At 47.2% G+C, this 8448-nt stretch overlaps 4 non-coding genes across 4 annotated transcripts; all 4 read right to left on the reverse strand.

Moving 5' to 3' along the window:
* Positions 1 to 5891: 5891 nt before the first annotated feature.
* On the reverse strand, positions 5892 to 5974 carry trnal-cag. Its single transcript has one exon. It is a non-coding gene; the product is annotated as a tRNA-Leu (tRNA).
* Positions 5975 to 6502: 528 nt separating this feature from the next.
* trnal-cag lies at positions 6503 to 6585 on the reverse strand. The gene has a single exon. It is a non-coding gene; the product is annotated as a tRNA-Leu (tRNA).
* Positions 6586 to 7113: 528 nt separating this feature from the next.
* On the reverse strand, positions 7114 to 7196 carry trnal-cag. Its single transcript has one exon. It is a non-coding gene; the product is annotated as a tRNA-Leu (tRNA).
* Positions 7197 to 7724: 528 nt separating this feature from the next.
* On the reverse strand, positions 7725 to 7807 carry trnal-cag. The gene has a single exon. It is a non-coding gene; the product is annotated as a tRNA-Leu (tRNA).
* Between the last annotated feature and the right edge of the window lie 641 nt (positions 7808 to 8448).

The following is an 8448-nucleotide window of genomic DNA, read 5'->3' on the forward strand; positions in this document are numbered from 1 at the left end:
CTTTCCATATGCCTCCATGATGGGATGCGCCTGGTGGGTTAAATGTCCACTCTATGCCTTGTTCTCTGAGTGTTTTTTGTATCTTGTCCTGGTTTGCTGTGGTCAATGCTCTCTGCAGTTCTTTCTTTGCACCAACAAAGTTGGTTCCATTGTCTGAGCGTATGTGTTTCACTTGGCCCCTCCTACAAATGAAACGTCTCAGAGCATTGATACAGGCATTTGTGTCTAAGGAGCTGGCCACTTCAATGTGAACTGCCCTGCTGGTCATGCAAGTGAAGCGGGGTTGGATTTTGACTCGATGTATTTCCACTGTGATAACTCTGTTGCATCTCTTATTGCTGCAACTCGATTGGCCACAAATGTTTTGTATCTGGAGTGTTCGTTTGCTATGTACTTTAGTACAGATTGGCTGTCTGTCCAGAACATGGAATGGTCTAAATGCAGCTGCAAACTAGATCTCAGCAGCTTGTCCACTTTTACAGCTAAAACTGCTGCAGCAAGCTCCAACCTGGGGATTGTCATTCCTTTGAGAGGAGTAACACGTCCTTTTCCCATGACAAAGGCGACATGGACAATGTTGTGGTCATTCACAAGCCTTACGTAACTTACAGTTCCATAGCCTTGGTCACTTGCATCTCCAAAGTGATGTAACTGTGCATTTTTGACTGATCCAAATCCTTCAGGTTTAAAGCAGCGTGGCACCTTGAAGTCTGAGATTCTAGTCAACTCAGCTGCCCATTTCGACCACTGCTGACGGATGCCAAGGGGTACTTCTGCATCCCAACCTAGATTCATCTTACAGAGCTCCTGTAGCAGGAATTTGGCTGTTAGTGTAAAGGGGGTCAGGAAGCCAAGGGGGTCGTAGATTGAACAGACCATTGACAACATTCCTCTTTTGGTGAGTGGCTGTTGTTTTGGCTGAACATTGAAAGTAAAGTTGTCACTCTCGATACACCATTGCAGACCTAAGGCCCTTTCAGTTGGAAGTTTGTCTTTGTCAAGGTCGAGATCCATCATCTCTTTGGCTCTGTCCTCCACGTGAATGAAAGACAACACCTCCCTGCTGTTTGTAGCCCACTTCGAAAGGTGAAAGCCTCCTCTTTGGCAGACGGCTGTGATGTCGGTGATGAGTTGCATTGCCTCCTGGGCTGTGGGCACTGATTTCAACAGATCATCAACATAAAAGTTTTGCAGAACTGTATCTGTTACCTCGGGCCTGAAGTGCTCTCTATTGTCCTTAGCTGTTCTCCTGAGTGCATAGCTTGCACAGCTGGGGGAAGATGTTGCCCCAAAGAGGTGGACAGTCATTCTGTGTTCCAAAGGAGGTTGTGATATGTCTCCGTCTGGCCACCACAGAAACCTGAGGAAGTCAGCATCACTGTCTGCTACTTTCACTTGATGGAACATGGGCAGTGATATCCGCCATCAGTCCTATTGGCTCCTGACGGAATCTGTTGAGCACATCTATAAGACTGTTGGTTAAGCCAGGCCCTTTGAGTAATTCTGCATTCAATGCTTTTCCACAGAAGGATGCTCCACAATCAAACACAACTCTTAATTTTCCTTTCTTTGGGTGGTAAACTCCATGGTGGGGCAGGTACCACACCTTTCTATCCATTCTAGTCAGCTGCCCCTCTGGCACAATTTCTGCATATCCTTTGCTGATCGTGTCAGTCATGAATGAGGTGTATTCTGCTTTGAATGACTGGTTCCTATTGAATTTCCTTTTCAGGCTTTGGAGCCGTTGCGCTGCAAGGCTACGGTTATTAGGCAATGTGGCGTGATCCTTTCTAAATGGTAGCTTGAGACTGTAATGTCCATCCACAATTTTGGCAGATTCATCTGCGATTTTCAGAAACTGTTTGTCTTCAATGGACATTTCCTTCACCTCTTCGCACAAATTCTCACTGAAATCAGTATTGTACTGAGCAATCAGCATCTCCTGCAGGTTATGTACTGAAATGCGGTTGACTGTATGAGACTGAATTTCATTGTTAGATCCTGTTCCTACTGGGCCACTCACTACCCATCCAAGAAGTGTTTTCATTGCATATGGGCCGTCTCCTTCACTGTTTATGATTTGCCAGGGCTCTATTGCTTTGGGTGCATTTGTGCCTATCAGCAATTCAATGCCTGCATCAATAGTGGAAATTTTGACATCTTTAAGATAAGGCCACTTTGATAGAGACTTCTGGTTGGGTATGTTACTCTTTGTTACAGGAATCTTTGTTTGTGTGTATGTCTCTGGCAGAGTTATGAACCCGTTGTCATGAAGTCCACTTACTTCCAGTCCAGTGATGATATTAGTAGACATAGTTTTCTCCTGGCCCATTGTGCGCAGCATGATTCTCGTTCTTTTCCCTTGTACGTTTAGTTGGCGCATTAATCTATCAGTACAAAAGGTGGCAGAGCTGCCGGGGTCAAGAAACGCATAAGCTTGTATAACTGTGCTGCCCTTGTTTGATTTTACCTTTACAGGTACGATGGACATCAGACACTGTTCTTCACCGGCCCCAGTTTGACTGCATGTTTCGAGGGACACAAGGCCTGTGTTCTTCACCCTGTTGGGTTCCTTGGCTGCCTCCTTATTTGTTTCCTGTTTTTCTGCTCCTTTGTTCTGCTCCACTTGTCCTATGTGCAGTACAGTAGGATGCGGCCTCTGGCAAATGGTGCATGACTGACGCTGGTTGCAGTCCTTGCTCATATGACCTGTTAAGAGACATGCAAAACAGATACCTCTTTCTTTCAAGAATGTAATCTTGTCAGTGTGACGTTTCTTTTTAAACCAAGAACAGCTTGCCAGTAGATGTCCTCCTGAGCAAAACAGACAGAATGGCCTATGTTGGACTGGTGACGCGCTATTCCTCTGTTTGGGATAAGTGGAGATAACATCAATGGTTGCTGCATTGGTTGTGAAGCCCTTGTCACTGAATTTGGATTTCACAGAACTTGAGTGTATGGGCCTTAGACCTTGTGCTTTTGGTGAAGGATCTTGTATATCACCAAAGACAGGATCTGTCAAGATTTTGACTTGTCTTTCGATAAACTCCACTAAGGTTCCGAATGTGGCTCTGCTGTTTGTAGTTTCTTGAAACTTGCATACTTCAACTCTCCATCCCCCTCTCAACTTGTAGGGCAATTTGCTGACTAACAATTTCAAATTAGAAGCCAGATTTAATTCATCCATGTAGGCAATTTCATTCATACCATTCAAGCAACCTCTGAGGTACAGAGCATATGATTTCAGGGTTTGTGAATCCTCAGATCGAATGGAGGGCCATGTCAATGCCTTTTTAATGTAAGCATTGGAGACTTGGTACTCATTTCCAAAGTGCTCTTGGAGCAATTCTTTGGCCCTTGCAAAGCCTATATCTGCATCTAAGAAGAGACATGTCTTAACCAGCTCTCTGGCCTGACCAGATGTATATTGCTCCAGATAATACAATTTGTCCTTTGCATGCTCAATTTTGCTCTCTATCATGTGTTCGAATGAACTGATAAATGATCTGTAGTCAATTGGATCATTAGTAAATACCTTCATCTCCTTTCGTGGCAAAAAAGATTTGTCCTGTTGCCTTATCAAAGATGCTGTGATGTCGTTTTGCCTCTGCAGAATGTCATAGAGAACAGTGTCTTGTTCTCCAGGAGAGGCCCTAGGTGCATCACCTTGGGACTGTTGCTCTGAGTGGGGCTGTGATGGACCCTGGGTTGCAGAGTGGTTTGAGAGGGCTGTGTTTGATGAGAGGATCTACTAAGGCGTGAAGGCTCCTCAGTATGGCTAAGGGGTTGTGGCTGGGATTGTCGTTGACTTGGTTGGGCAGAGGACCTGTACAGAGATGTATCTGGCCAGAGGGGGGGCCGCACAGATGGAAGGGAATACGCCTCTTTTATGGCATGAAGTTGCATTGGTTGAGGGGGGAGGGCATGTGATTTAAGTCTAACACTCGCATCTTGCATTCCTTTGCTATGCCCCTTTTCCGTTTTTGGTTCATCATATTCCTTTCCAATTAATTCCTTTGTCCCTTGTAATTTGAGTGCTTTCTCAAAATGCTCATTCATTACATCTCTCTGTGAAACACCACTTTTCCTATCACTTAATATATCGAGTTTGGCCTTAGCTGCCTCTAATTCGCTTTGGACAGCTAACATTTCCTTTTGTTTTCTCAGTTTTTCTTGTCCTTGAGCCAATTCTGCTTGTTTTCGAGCCAATTCTGCTTGTTTTCGAGCCAATTCTGCTTCTTCGCTTTCTATGGCGTGCTTTTCTTTAAGAGCCGCCAATCTAACTTCTAGCGCAGCCTTCTCCGCTTCTGCGCGACTCAACGTGGAGGAGGTTGAAGAGACCTTTGATCCCCCGTCGTCTGCTTTCCTTGCATGAGTTGCAGAAACACTGTCCTCTGGACTTATGTCCTCTCCATCGTCGTCATCATCATCATCATCATCACGCTTTTCGTGTTCACCTAGCCATGCATTCGCTTCTAACATGAACGATTCATTACTCTTTCTTTTAGGTTCATACCACAATGCATCATCAGAGTCGCGTTCCTTTTCCGACAATACATGCTGATACTCCTTATGACTAGCTTTAAATTCACCCAATAAGTCATCATATCGTGCTACATTTTCCATCACTTGTTGTACATTTGACGGAACAGTCATCAGTTCTTTAATAACGTTCATCTTGCGTGTAAGCATTCCGAGTTTTATCTTCCTGGATTTACGCAAATCTTTTGCGGTTTCATTTTCATCCAACTCAGTTTGCACATTTCTGTCTTCGGGCTTACTGGTTTCATCAGCCATTGTGTAACAAAAAAGGGAATAATCTTCGCAAAAATCAAAGTATCCTTTCCACAAATATATCAACGCTCCGTTGCAATTAAGCTAATTCAGCAAGGTGAAAAAATGCGCGCATCAATTAACAAGCAGCGCTTAAACTTTCTTCTAGTAACTTAAAAGTCTCATCAAACTTGCTTCAAAGGCAATCCATAATTCGAACAAAAATATTATTATCTAAATAATTAATACAATCTTCGGCTCCTAGAGCTCTTTGTCCAGGTACAACTTTAACTTTTTAAAGTATAGAGGCCTACCGCATTTTCGGGATTTGTTTGTCGGCTTTCCTTTGTTCCTTTGCGGCCTGTTCCTGGCGTGGCTTTCGAATTCCAATCCTCGTAATCCACAGGGTTATCCAGATCCAATAGCGAGGTTTTGACTAATAGCAAGCTTTTGACTAATATAGTGACAATTTATCCTGAGTGTCCCTTTGTTTGTCACGTTGGCGGCGTTGACTGGGGGTTCTTTGACGCTTGTGTTGTGAAAATAAATTAAATCCAAAGCGGTCCAAGTAAAGTTCCAAGTGGTTGGTTTATTAACAAAATGGATGGTACAACTTGTGGGTAGTAAATAAAGTTTCAGAGCACAAAAAAACAGCGAGGCCTATCCTCTAGCAAACTAATCAATCAGCAAGGTCAAAAGCTGTGTGCTCCTAGTCAGCCGCACCTCCCACAGGTCACTCTCCTATTTATTTGCCTTTTGACCTGTAGAGGGCACAAATTCTCAGACAATAGAAATAAATGCAAGCATTAAAATAACGTATACAATAAATACAGAAATGGCTCCTACACCGCCCGTAGTCGGCAGGATTCAAACCTGCGCGGGGAGACCCCAATGGATTTCTAGTCCATCGCCTTAACCACTCGGCCACGACTACACCAGTCTCTCTGCTGTCACGCCTCGTCGAGATTCCATCTGACCAGTCTGCAACGTTTTCACGTCACCTTTTGCCATTTCTTCAGCTCGCTCGGAATCTCCACGCTACGCTGACAAACCAAAAAACTTGTCCGTCATGCAAAGGATCAAACACGCCCCGTGTAGCCACAGGGAGACCCTTGGGATGTCAGAAGTGGGATTCGAACCCACGCCTCCAGAAGAGACTGCGACCTGAACGCAGCGCCTTAGACCGCTCGGCCATCCTGACTCATCCGTCCAAGCAGATGAAACCTAGCAGAGCACGTCCTTAAAAGGAAAAGGCGTCCACTGCCGTAATGGTGCGGCCATGAATGCGCAAGTATTCCAAGTGTGGTTAGGGTTCCATTCCTTGTTCGGTGTCTCTGTCTGTGAGGGTTCAAGGCCCCAAAACGAGAAATGTGTCAACATCAGCGCAACCGAAGACAGCCCCTGACGTTTGCGAACGACTTGGAAACTCGAGCTCATCCACTCAGATTAAAAAGGACGCCCGTAGTCGGCAGGATTCGAACCTGCGCGGGGAGACCCCAATGGATTTCTAGTCCATCGCCTTAACCACTCGGCCACGACTATACCAGTCTCTGTACTGTCACGCCTCGTCGAGATTCCATCTGACCAGTCTGCAACGTTTTCACGTCACCTTTTGCCATTTCTTCAGCTCGCTCGGAATCTCCACGCTACGCTGACTGACAAACCAAAAACTTGTCCGTCATGCAAAGGATCAAACACGCCCCGTGTAGCCACAGGGAGACCCTTGGGATGTCAGAAGTGGGATTCGAACCCACGCCTCCAGAAGAGACTGCGACCTGAACGCAGCGCCTTAGACCGCTCGGCCATCCTGACTCATCCATCCAAGCAGATGAAACCTAGCAGAGCACGTCCTTAAAAGGAAAAGGCGTCCACTGCCGTAATGGTGCGGCCATGAATGCGCAAGTATTCCAAGTGTGGTTAGGGTTCCATTCCTTGTTCGGTGTCTCTGTCTGTGAGGGTCCAGGGCCCCAAAACGAGAAATGTGTCAACATCAGCGCAACCGAAGACAGCCCCTGACGTTTGCGAACGACTTGGAAACTCGAGCTCATCCACTCAGATTAAAAAGGCCGCCCGTAGTCGGCAGGATTCGAACCTGCGCGGGGAGACCCCAATGGATTTCTAGTCCATCGCCTTAACCACTCGGCCACGACTACACCAGTCTCTGTGCTGTCACGCCTCGTCGAGATTCCATTTGACCAGTCTGCAACGTTTTCACGTCACCTTTTGCCATTTCTTCAGCTCGCTCGGAATCTCCACGCTACGCTGACTGACAAACCAAAAACTTGTCCGTCATGCAAAGGATCAAACACGCCCCGTGTAGCCACAGGGAGACCCTTGGGATGTCAGAAGTGGGATTCGAACCCACGCCTCCAGAAGAGACTGCGACCTGAACGCAGCGCCTTAGACCGCTCGGCCATCCTGACTCATCCGTCCAAGCAGATGAAACCTAGCAGAGCACGTCCTTAAAAGGAAAAGGCGTCCACTGCCGTAATGGTGCGGCCATGAATGCGCAAGTATTCCAAGTGTGGTTAGGGTTCCATTCCTTGTTCGGTGTCTCTGTCTGTGAGGGTTCAAGGCCCCAAAACGAGAAATGTGTCAACATCAGCGCAACCGAAGACAGCCCCTGACGTTTGCGAACGACTTGGAAACTCGAGCTCATCCACTCAGATTAAAAAGGACGCCCGTAGTCGGCAGGATTCGAACCTGCGCGGGGAGACCCCAATGGATTTCTAGTCCATCGCCTTAACCACTCGGCCACGACTATACCAGTCTCTGTACTGTCACGCCTCGTCGAGATTCCATCTGACCAGTCTGCAACGTTTTCACGTCACCTTTTGCCATTTCTTCAGCTCGCTCGGAATCTCCACGCTACGCTGACTGACAAACCAAAAACTTGTCCGTCATGCAAAGGATCAAACACGCCCCGTGTAGCCACAGGGAGACCCTTGGGATGTCAGAAGTGGGATTCGAACCCACGCCTCCAGAAGAGACTGCGACCTGAACGCAGCGCCTTAGACCGCTCGGCCATCCTGACTCATCCATCCAAGCAGATGAAACCTAGCAGAGCACGTCCTTAAAAGGAAAAGGCGTCCACTGCCGTAATGGTGCGGCCATGAATGCGCAAGTATTCCAAGTGTGGTTAGGGTTCCATTCCTTGTTCGGTGTCTCTGTCTGTGAGGGTCCAGGGCCCCAAAACGAGAAATGTGTCAACATCAGCGCAACCGAAGACAGCCCCTGACGTTTGCGAACGACTTGGAAACTCGAGCTCATCCACTCAGATTAAAAAGGCCGCCCGTAGTCGGCAGGATTCGAACCTGCGCGGGGAGACCCCAATGGATTTCTAGTCCATCGCCTTAACCACTCGGCCACGACTACACCAGTCTCTGTGCTGTCACGCCTCATCGAGATTCCATCTGACCAGTCTGCAACGTTTTCACGTAACCTTTTGCCATTTCTTCAGCTCGCTCGGAATCTCCACGCTACGCTGACTGACGAACCAAAATCTCGTCCGTCATGCAAAGGATCAAACACGCCCCGTGTAGCCACAGGGAGACCCTTGGGATGTCAGAAGTGGGATTCGAACCCACGCCTCCAGAAGAGACTGCGACCTGAACGCAGCGCTTTAGACCGCTCGGCCATCCTGACTCATCCATCCAAGCAGATGAAACCTAGCAC

This window comes from Hypomesus transpacificus, chromosome 21 (genome assembly GCF_021917145.1).
Source record: "Hypomesus transpacificus isolate Combined female chromosome 21, fHypTra1, whole genome shotgun sequence".
Taxonomy (NCBI): domain Eukaryota; kingdom Metazoa; phylum Chordata; class Actinopteri; order Osmeriformes; family Osmeridae; genus Hypomesus; species Hypomesus transpacificus.